This window comes from Podarcis melisellensis (assembly GCF_964234715.1).
Source record: "Podarcis melisellensis genome assembly, chromosome: 14".
Taxonomy (NCBI): domain Eukaryota; kingdom Metazoa; phylum Chordata; class Lepidosauria; order Squamata; family Lacertidae; genus Podarcis; species Podarcis melisellensis.
In genome coordinates, this window is record NC_138546.1 from 26,444,815 (window position 1) to 26,456,231 (window position 11,417).

General features: G+C 46.4%; 1 protein-coding gene across 3 annotated transcripts in view; it reads right to left on the minus strand.

Moving 5' to 3' along the window:
* Window positions 1-11,100, minus strand: part of GLCE (glucuronic acid epimerase) — a 55,872-nt gene extending 44,772 nt beyond the window's left edge. For 2 of the 3 annotated variants that reach the window (XM_081888561.1, XM_081888562.1), the window contains exon 1: window positions 10,965-11,100. The gene's annotated coding sequence lies outside the window, so the exon portion shown is untranslated. The remainder of the gene's footprint in view (window positions 1-10,964) is intronic. The other variant, XM_081888564.1, reaches the window with a different exon arrangement.
* Window positions 11,101-11,417: the final 317 nt, after the last annotated feature.

Here is an 11,417-nt window from a genome sequence, read left to right on the forward strand (position 1 = left end):
CTTTGGTCCTCCATGTATTGTTGGACTATAGCTCCCATCATCCCTAGCCATTGGCCATGTTTGCTGTGACTGATGCTGTGCACAGTGGTTCTGAGTAAACAGGCGTAAGATGGCTCATGATTGATAGCTCAGTCAGAGCATGAGACTCCTAATGGTCGTGGGTTTGAGCCCCATGTTGGGCAAAAGATTCCTGCACTGCAAGGGGTGGGGCTAGATGACCCTTGTGGTGCCTTCCAACTCTAGAAGAATGATTCTGTGATTCTAAGACTTCAGTGCCAAGCTCCCCAATGCTGCCAGTGCTTGCAATCACAACAGGACAATGCTGGAAAGCCAGTATGGCGTACAGTTGTACCTCGGGTTAAGTACAGTGGTACCTCGCAAGACAAAATTAATTCGTTCTGCGAGTTTTTTCATCTTGCGAATTTTTCGTCTTGCGAAGCACGGGTTCCCATAGGAATGCATTGAAAAAGAAAAAGGAAACAAACTTGCAAGACGTTTTCGTCTTGCAAAGCAAGCCCATAGGGAAATTCGTCTTGCGCAGCAACTCAAAAAACGAAAAACTCTTTCGTCTTGCGAGTTTTTCGTCTTACGAGGCATTCGTCTTGCGAGGTACCACTGTACTTAATTCGTTCTGGAGGTCTGTTCTTAACCTGAAACTGTTCTTAACCTGAAGCACCACTTTAGCTAATGGAACCTCCTGCTGCCGCTGCGCCACCACTGCACAATTTCTGTTCTCATCCTGAAGCAAAGTTCTTAACCCGAGGTAATATTTCTGGGTTAGCGGAGTCTGTAACCTGAAGCGTATGTAACCCGAGGTACCACTGTACAGGTTAGAGTAATGGACTAGGACCTGGGAGACCAGGGTTCAAACCCCTACTCAGCCATGAAGCTCACTTTGTGGCCTTGGGCCAGTCACTGCCTCTCAGTGTTGTTGTGGGGTGCATGGGTGTGGAAAACAGGTATGCCACTTTGCACCCCTAAGAGGAATAGGTGGGCTTTAAATGCAGCAAATAAAAAAATAAATGCTTGGGTAGCACAGGTGGAAACTGAGCGACAGGAAAGCACCCATTTCCCATTTGTGCTGATCGCTAATGAAGTTGCCATTTTCAAATAAACACACACACACACATTATCCCCCCCTCCTTACAAAGGAACATTGATAAAATAATCATGACTTAAAAAATAGCTGACCTACTTTACACAGCCACCCAGGACTCAAGATGCGCTGGCATCCACCATCGTGCATTAATCATTGCACCAACAGGACATGCCCCCCGTGGCAGGCTGGGAGTTCGCTCCTCCTCACTTGCTAAGGCAGCTTCACAAACCCAACTAAAGCCCGGAGCCAGCTGTCCGAGCCCGTCGCAGACATGTTACTATTTAATTCATAAAAAGCTGCAGCAGCATCTGTGTTGGAATGGAGCTTAGCGCTTCTTTTGAGTACCAGCCAGGGAGCTTCTCGGGTTTGCCGTAGCTAGAGGGGCAAGAACACGGTGAAGAATTTCCAGGATACTAAAGAAGAGGTTGCTGCAGATTAGGAGTTTGAATCTTACCTGTTAGAAATACTAATAATTAATATTAATAATAATGAGGTGGCAACTCCAGGCATATAGAAGTCAGAAACACACGCTTGTAAGAATATAATTGGGGCCTGCTGCAGACTGCTCATCTGGTTAGGCATCCAGTTCTCACTGGCATGAGAATTTGAGCACAAGAACACTCTCCCCTATAGTGGTTTCCAACAACTGCTATTCAGAAGTATGGCTGTGGGCAGAGCATAGCCATCATAGCTAGTCGCCAGTGATAGCCTTTCTCTTCCTGTGAATTTGTCTAATCCTCTTTCAAAGCCATCCAAGTTGGTGGCCATCACTGTCTCCTGAGAAAGTGAGTTTCATAGTTTAACTATGTGCTGCATGAATTTTGTCTGCCTTGGATCTTCTGGCGTACAGTTTCATAAGATATCAAATAGGTTTAGCATTATGAATTTTGTCCAAGTGTGAAGGTGTCCCAAACATCTACAATTAAAAATCAGGGCTTGGGCAAGTGTGACAGCAGGACATGCCACCATCAAGGCTGGCCCAAAGAAATTTCCACAAGTCACCCAGCCTCAATGAAAGGCTCTAGCAAAGCTCCACTAACAAGGCAGCTCTTTCTAACAGTCACCACTTGGTTGCACAGAGATGAAGAGAAATTGCAAGAGCTGACTAATGCATGATCTTTGCTTGCTTCAAATCCAGAGCCCAAGGCCACAACTGTGGATTCTGCAGGTGCAACAGCACCTTTGAAGTCTCCTTTTGATGTCCAAGAAGCCTCTAAGCTCCCCCTACTCGCTCTCTCCCCCTAACCCTCTTGGTCTTGAGGTGGGGAGGTAGTTACATTATTATCCCTTGAACTGTATGTGGGAATGAAGGAGATTGCTGGAAGAGTGGTGCTTTTTACCACTTCTTTCAAAGGCTCTGAGAATACTTACATGGAAGAAAGCAGATTCGTAAAGTGTTCAGTCTGGCCAAGATTCACATTCATTATGACAAATCTACACAGACTCACCTATCCTTAGCCAGGCGAGTTGGTGTCCCTTAATATCTGTGGCAGGGAAAGAGGGCAGGTTCAGCCCTTGATTACAATTCAGAGACAGTTAACCTGAAGAACAGTAAGAGCTGTTCAACAGTGGAGCCAACTCCCTCGGGAGGCTGTGGACTCTCCTTCACTGGAGGTGTTCAAGCAGAGGTTGGATGGTCATCTGTCTTGGATGCTTTAATCAAGATTCCTGCATTGAAGGGGGTTGAACTAGATGACCCTTGGGGTCCCTCCCAACTCTACAATTCCATGAAGCCTAGTTGTTCCTTGTGAAATAAAGTGGTTTCGCTTCTCTGTTGGCAAGAGAGCGGAAAACGCAGAGGTAAGAAAATGGTTCTCGTATTTTATTCTCCTTGCATGTTGTTTGGAAAAGCATCCTCATCTGAGAAGGTAACATAAAGAGGAGATTTATGCCTTAAAAAGGAGAAAAGCTTCTTACAATTCAAAGACAATGCTGGGCAGAGAGCAGGAGGAGATTAGTCCCATAGATTGAGATGTGGAGGATGGATAACACGGACTTCCGGATAGGACTAAACAGAAAGGAGAAAGGGGAAGTGGGAAAGGGAAGCATTAAGGCATTATAACCAAGAAGCTATTTGCTAAAGCTGTTTTGGGGAGTTTGGTTAGGTGCCAAAAACTGTCTTTGTTTAGAAGGATTGGAACTTCCAGAAGACTGAGGAAGAGGGCTTATCAACATTGTCTACTGCACCAGCACCGTCCCCTTCTGTTGCTGGTTCGTTTCCTCTAGAGGAGAGGAGAGGAAGCAATTGGAAGCCATCTAACCTGTAGAGAGGGCCCTTCCCCTTGGAACCTCCATAGAGCTTAAAAGCTCTTTCTGCACCCAACACAAAACAGCTCTTAAGGTCTCCCAATTTGCACAATTTCAACCAGATGGCCTTCTACCGTGCAAGGTTGCAATCGAACAAGTTAAATGTGCATAAATTGTGATCGCACTGTATATCCAATTTATTTGGTTTCCCTGTATTCCCCCCCAGCTCCTCACATACATAATCCTTGCAATCATTAATATATGTATTATCTCCATCCAAAAGGATTGTGGAAGGCTATCTTTAGCACAGATTCTTAGGCATGCTTACTGCACTAAAGGAAAATCCACCAGAAAAGTAATCACTTATTATTTCTGCTACTTGGCTTAGTTTGTAATTCCATTCTCTGCACAGATTTTCATTTGACCTTATTATTCCTGCAGAAATAATAATGACTACAAAAAGAAGAGTTACTGCAGAACAGGTTGACACAACTTGAGACCGCCAACCGAACACAGCCCTCTAGCAGCAAAACACACCTGGTACCTTGAAAAACAACATCTGGTTGGTCACAGGTTCTCTTGACTGGCTACTGGACAAAACTGAAGCTAGCAAACCGATTCCTCTGTGAGTTTATCAGTCTAAAGCAGGGTTGTGATTCTGTCTTGATTTATTATTTTATCTTTTGTAAACCGCTTTGAGGGGTTTTTTTTACAACCAAGCCAACGGCCCATCTAGTCCAGCATCATGTTCTCACAATTGCAGACCAGCTGCCTGCAGGAAACCAATAAGCAGGATTCAAGCACAAGAGCAGTCTAGTAATTAGCCACTATAGCAAGGCAGAAATCCCAGATACAAGGTAGTACACTCCTGCACAATGGATGCTAGGGACTAAGGCTGGGTATCATCCCAAAACGTGGTATCGGTTTCATTGTTTTTGACCTGGCAATATATTGTGAAACATGGGTGTTTGTGCGTGCACGCGCGGTGCAAAAATCACAATGTGGGGAAAAACTGTGAAGCCAGCCAATGCCTCTACATCGTTTCATCCTTATTTCAGACATGGAGATATATCAGTATATCGTGGTATTTAGCTGGTGATATATCATGCTGTTGAAAACCAGGTATCGCCCAGCCTTATTAGGGACTCACAGTAAGTGCCTATCTCCATCATGCTCTCCTTGAGAGTTCTCCAGGAGTATCCTTAGCTAGACACTGTTGGGAAGCAGAGTGCTGAACCTGATGGACACTTCATCCAGTCCAGTATAGCCAACCCTTCTGCTTGTTTTGCATCATGCAAGGCTTTGTTTGCACCAGCGCCTAGAGGACTCCAAATTGATTAGAGGGGGCAGCGCACTGTTTGCAGCAGAGTGGATGACCTAGAGAACGTCTGCCTGCAAGTGGATGTGGAACATAGCAAACTGACACAGCTCCACACTCCGTTCAGCTCAGATGGGTTGTAGGGGGTGGGGGTGGGGACTGTTGAGAAAGGGGAGTCTAATAAGAGAAAGGTAAGTGGCCAGGTTTGAAAACAGATGTGCAGCTACGAGAGCAACCAGGTCACACCCGGCCACACTACGGAAAGCACCCTGATAGAATCAGCATTGTAAACAGAAGTGCTATTGTCAAAGAATCGATCCGATAATAAAAAGAGCTAAGGGACAATTGTCTTGCAGAAAATTACTGCCAAGGGCTGCCAGATCCAGGCTCTGTGCGTCTTTCTGGGCTATCGGCCAGCTGCTAATCATTATAGGGCCCCGGCTAATTTTGAGCTCTGCAAATAAACTGCACAACACCATGGCCTGCGCAAAGTTCTCTCCTACCACGTCTTATTAAACCCTGCTGTGTGCTTTAGCTAACCTACAGCTTGTCCACAGAGGCTGCAATATTAATGCAAACATCAGGGAGCCACTGAAGCTTCACCAGACACACCTGTTAACACGACTGGTGTGTATTTTCCTCCTGAAAAACGGAAGCCGGTACATTAATTTTGTCTCGCATCTCATGCCAAGGGCAGAAAACGGAGTGCAGATTAAAAGACTAAGAAGCCCATTTGCTAACCTTCTGGTGCTGCCGCAGTTTAACATTTATACAGCACCGTGTGCTAGACACTGTACATAAGACACACACAAGCCTTGCAGTGGAGGGTGGAGGAGAGCTCACAGTCTATGTTAGCCAGACAAAGAGATGAATGGTGAGAGCGGTCCACAATGGTAAGAGGGAATCAGGTGTCACAGGAGGCCAAGAAACAGAAGTGAGAGTGTGGCTCATAAAAGGATTGGTTCAAGATGTGAGAGGGAAAAAGAAGCAGTTTTGGAGCTATTGGGGGGGGGGTGACTCAAATACAAGCAACCAGGTCAGAATGAGAGGCAGAATGAGATCTGGTGTGGTGCAGTAGTCAGAGTGCTGGACTAGAACCTAGGAGACCAAGGTTCAAAGCCATACTTGGCTGATTTGGGGGCCAGTCACTGCCTCTCAGCCTAACCTACCTCACAGGGTTGCTGTGGGGATTAAAACAGGAGGCAGAGAACCATGTATGCCACCTTGAACTCCTTGGAAACAAATGCATAACAACAACAACAACAATGTCAAAAGGCAGTCATGGAGTCTGTGTGCAGCAGAGGGAACAAGGAGGGTTGCTAAGGAGTGACTCTGCACCACATACACTGGGGCAACAGAAGTGAAGCTGGATCCTGCAACAAAACGTTGATTTTGTTCAGAGACCCAGTTGCCTCATTGCATCCACAGTCAGTCAGTATTCTATACCCATGGAACAGAGCTGGTTCTTATTGGTCAGCGGGAGGCTCTGAGTTGTGAGGTTGACCCCTCTGCCCAGCCCAAGCTATATTAAAATATTTAGATTTGTCCACTCATGTCTATAGGTAGCTCTCACTTCCACCTCTGGAAGAGTTCACCTACCTAGACAATAAAGGGGGTCTATTTTATCCTTTTAATATCCAGGTAACTTGTCTCCTCCTTTTTCCAACCTACTCCACTGCATCCCCCTGCCACCCAGTTCCCATATTTTCCCCTCTCAGTCAGCCAATGTTCCATGCCATGGAGTCCTTATGCCATAGGTGGTCCTGCCCTCCAGAGATTTTGGACTACATCTCCCATCATCCTTGCCCATTGGCTGTGCTGCTTGAGCCTGATGAGCGCTGTTGTCCAAACAACCTGGAGGGCTTCATATTGTCTACCCTGCCATATGCTGCTGTTTTGGAGTTCCCCCTTATAAACTTTCCTTATTATGGAAACCTTGAGGTTAACCAGAGTCTTCAGTGCTGCCTCCCTTGTGTTAGGGTGATGAGGTTTGGCTGCGCTGCAACATGAACACAGGAAGACTTGAATCAGAAATATAGGGGACGATGGGCTGTAACATCAGGGGTGAGAACCTTGGAGTTAATGTTGGGTACCACAAGGCAGTGCAATTCTATCACAACACATTTATCATAATGCAGGTATTGTGGCGCTGTTTCTTCATCCTATAAAAAGCATGATTTGCTGCCAATCAATGGCTAAATCAGTCATCAAACCACTGTTCACATCATGCCTAGTTAAAGGAGATTGTCTTTTTCGGCCAGGATTCTAGCATCATGGCAAACGACATCACACCTAGCACAAAATTTTATATATTTCTTAAAGTGCTTTGTTCAGTTCTCAAGCCAGCATCAACCAGCAACAAGAAAATAGACTGCTTGCTGTCAGTTCTCTCCAGGACAAAGCCCTGCATTTATCAATCAGCTGTGCAAGAAAAGCACAGCAGCAAGTATTTCCAGAAATACTGACCCATTTTGGCTGGAGGAAGAGGAAACCTGAATTCCTCAGGCGGTGCTTCCCACCATCCAGGATAAGTATTCGGGCGCTGCTCAATATGTGAGCAAACTGCTTAAGCAAATTTATTGACTGCATTTATATCCCACCTTCTTCTCCAAGGAGCTCAAGGTGGCATACATGGTTCTTTCTCCAAGTCCTCATTTGATCCGCACAACCCCCCTGTGAGGTAGGTGAGGCTGAGAGGCAGTGACTGGCCCAGGGTCACCCAGTGAGCTTCGTGGCTAAGCAGGGATTTGAACTCTGGTCTGCCAGGTCATAGTCTAACACTGCAACCACTACACCACACTGGCTCTCAAATTGCAAAGGCAATTTCGCGTAAGAAATATTAATGATACTGCCTCTGATTAGTCTTGCTGTGTACACATGTGTTGAGAAGCCACAAATGCCCAAATTCAGAGATTCTCTGGTACAGAATGATAATGCGCTGCCATCAACACATAGGTGCCACATTATTAATAGTACTTAGCATTTATATAGCAGTTGAACATGTTCAATGTGACCACAAAATTACTGTAGGAATTACTATTCTCAAACCTAGTAAGCACATGCAAGAGGCAAGATTTCAACTAGGGATTCTTAAGGTTCCCCTGTCAGCATCTTGGTTATTACCAATGTAAGAAATTAGCTAGGCGCCAGGCACATTTTGCAATGGGCATGGGTGCAACTGGATCTCTGGATGCTTGGCTGGCGACAGACATCTCCATCTAGCTGGCCCTTTTAGCTAAGGCTGCCGTACATCCAGACATAGCCGAAGTACAGAAGTCAGAAATTTGAAATTGAGATTTTGAAAAAGGAAAGGAAAAAAAGCAACTTTGGCTCAAAATAAAATAAAAACAAAAACTTTTGTGTCCAGATTTTCACTTTTTGAAATATGGCAACCCTAGGTAAGCAGAGCTTATTTACTGCATTTATATCCCATCTTTTTCTCCAAGGAGTACATGGTTTCTCCCCCCCCCCCTCAGTTAATCCCTATAACGACCCTGTGAGGTAGGTTAAGAGGCTATGACTGGCCCAAGGTCACCCAGTGAGCTTCCTGACTGAATTGAGATTTAAACCTGATCTCCAATATCCTAGTCCAACACTCATAACCACTACACCACACTGGCTTCCTGGAGTACTCCCGCTATGGGGAAGCTATATAAATTAGGTAAATAAATATGGGGAAAGCAAAATGTCACTTTTAAAAGGGTCTAAAATATTTTCCTTGAAGCTTGAATTTGTTTTATTTGCTTCGAGATTTTCTTCTTTAAAATACAAAGTGGTATAAAAATAATAACAAATTCCACAGGAAAAAAGGTGCCTGGGCATTTCATTGTGGTGACCATAACTTAAGTTTAAGGTGCCATTTGGCAATTAGCTTATATATCTGAGCTTCTAACACTGCTAGTCAGCATAGCTGTATGATGCTGCATCTGAAGGGAATATGGATGTGCTGAGCTGCATCTGATGGGAGTTGTCATCCAAAACATCTGGAAGGCTGCAGGTTGATGAAGACTGTGCCACACTATACCAGTTCTAGGAATTCTTATTCCTACACGGAAATACTTTCCCCATACGAGTCTGGAAAGACGCAAGACCTAAGCACACCTTGCCGTCACCTACAATACAGACCATTCACAGCATTTCCAACACTGGTTACGTCAAATGACAGCAGCGCCACTTTATAAAACCACATATTCCCCCCTCCATTGTGACACCCACGGCTCCCCAAAGAATACTTGGCATCGTTTTTGGTAATAGGTGCTAAATTAAGACCAGGAGAGCTGCCTTTGTTTTTCAAACAGCTCCTCTCCAGCTAACTCATGCAACACCATTTTTTCCACAAGGTTCACTTTGCTGCCTAGGTCCTGAGAGTGCAGGTGCTGGCACCACACAAAGAGCTATTCACAAACTTGATCCCAAGCCCAGACTACACCTGCACAGCAGTGAAACAAACACAAAGGCGCAGCTTTTTTGGCCAGGTGGGCAACCTTGGAGATTGCAAGTTAACACAACCCCCAGAAAGTGCGCATCACTTCATACCTAGTTAAGTCAGGCTTGCAAATTATCTACACTCCAGTTTACTAATGCACCATTAATTCTTCCATATGCTTTGCTAATTACCTTTCTCAGGGTTGCTAAATTTTCATCCTTTAGGCCACACAATGCACCAGCAACAAACCCAACTGTTTAACAATGATGCGAGCATCAACATCCCAAGTGGACAACATCTTTTTTCAGTGAAATTCCAAACGCTCTGCTCTCCATTTCAAATCTAGATTCTCAGAGACTGCAGCCAAAAAAATGTGAACTTCACATGGAAAAGGAAAGGAACAGATAGAGTATCCACTAAAAGACTCAAAGACAGTGCAACGGGTGCAACTGAGACTACCAAAAAAATAAAGTCTCAGGCAACCCCAAAATTCAAAGTGTCCCTCTAGCTAGAATCATACAAGGCCAGGACACAGTGGAAATCTTGCTAGCCACTGGATTTGCCCATTCAGACATATTGAACCCTGACATATCTCCTTCTCCTACACACCACAAAAAACCTGCAAGTTTTTGGCTGTTACCAGCACCAAAACTGTTATCTCTGCAGTCATCTTAAGAATGTAAGAGTTTTGCTAGATCAGGCCAATGCCCCTTCTAGTCCAGCATCCTGTGGCCAACCAGACGGCCCAAAGGGAAACCAGCAAGCAAGACCTGAGCACATGAGCACTGTCCCCTTCTATGGTTTCCAGCAACTGTATTCAGAAGCATTCCTGCCTCCAACCTTGGAGGCACAGCATAGCCATCATGGCTAGTAGCCACTGATAACCTTCTCAGAACAATCACAACTAGAGGAGTCTTCCCCAACCTGGTGCTGTCCAACTGTTGTAGACTACAACTCCCATCAGTGTCAGCCAGCACAGCCATAAGTTCTACGCCAGCACAGCCGTATGACACAGCGTCTGATGGGAGTTGTAGTCCAAGACTGCTAACGGGCAACAGGTTGAGGAAAGCTGGGGTGCCCTAGCACTAGTCAGGCAGAGCACTGAAAGAAACATATTTTGAGGGTTGTTTTGTTTTTTTACATTGTAAGGCTCTTGGGGCAGACTCCTGCCTCACTTTGCAAAGGGCTACCTGCACATTGACACAGCCAACACTAACACAGCTGTTACCCACCATGTATCCTGAGGGGAAGAAAAAGAGTTATCCAGAAGCACCCAAAAAAACCCCAAACCTCTGACTCCTGGGGCAAGGAAAGGGAAGAGCTCAACAAAGGTCAGCTGTGATTGTTGTGCATTGGGGAGCAGCCATGGGTCCAGCCCAGTCCCAGAAGGAAGGCCAGACCCTAACCATTTCTGTTATGAAGGGGGTGGGCAGAGCAACCCTCCATGAAAACAAAAGCCCTTTTTCTCAGAAAAAGGTACCTCCTCTCTCTCTCTCTCTCCCTCATTTGTATAATTTTAGGGGAGGGAATGGAAAGAGGACCCCCCTCAACTTCCACCTATAGTAAAAAGGGGGGACTGTCCCTCAAATACATAAGGTAGGAAAGTTACTGGGAGAGAGCAAGCCACCCCACAATCCTTTCCTAGACTTGCTGGCCTCCTCTAACCCCCTCCCCAAATACTGAGAAGACCTTCCTCCCCAAACACCCCCAAATGAGGAGACACCCCTCCCCAGGAGGCAAAAGAGAGAGACCCACCCCTTTCCTTCTTCCAACCCACCCACCCCATTTGGCTCTTCCAGGGGAGAAAAGGGCGCCGCACCCACAAACACAGCACCCCACTTTTGACTGGCTGCCCTACCGCCTCACCCTCTTACCTGCGCGGACGGGTCCTTGAAACACAGGGTTTTTTCCGCTCCCCTCCGTTCTCCTCTGGGGCAGCCCGGCCCAAGCAGCCACTCAGCAGGAGAGAAAGAGAGTGAATGAGCGCGCGCGGAGAGCAGCAGCAGCAGCAGCAGCAGCCTCGGCGAGGAGACGCCGCCCCCTTCCAACTTCCCGCGAGAGCCACACAGGCAAGGAATGAGGGGGCGGGGCCGCAAGCGAGAGCTCTCGCGCCGTCAATCAAACCAAGGCACCCGTCTATTTGACGTGTGCAAGGATGGGAAGGACGGAGGCCGGGATTGCTGTTTACTCCTTCCCTCCGGCTCTTCGGCACGGAAGCCCAATCACAACACGCCAACCGCTTGGCCAATCACAAATTGCTCCGCCTCTGCCAGGGCAAAAGAGGGGAGGAAAGAGAGGGAGAGGGAGAGGCGGGCCTAGGGTAGAAG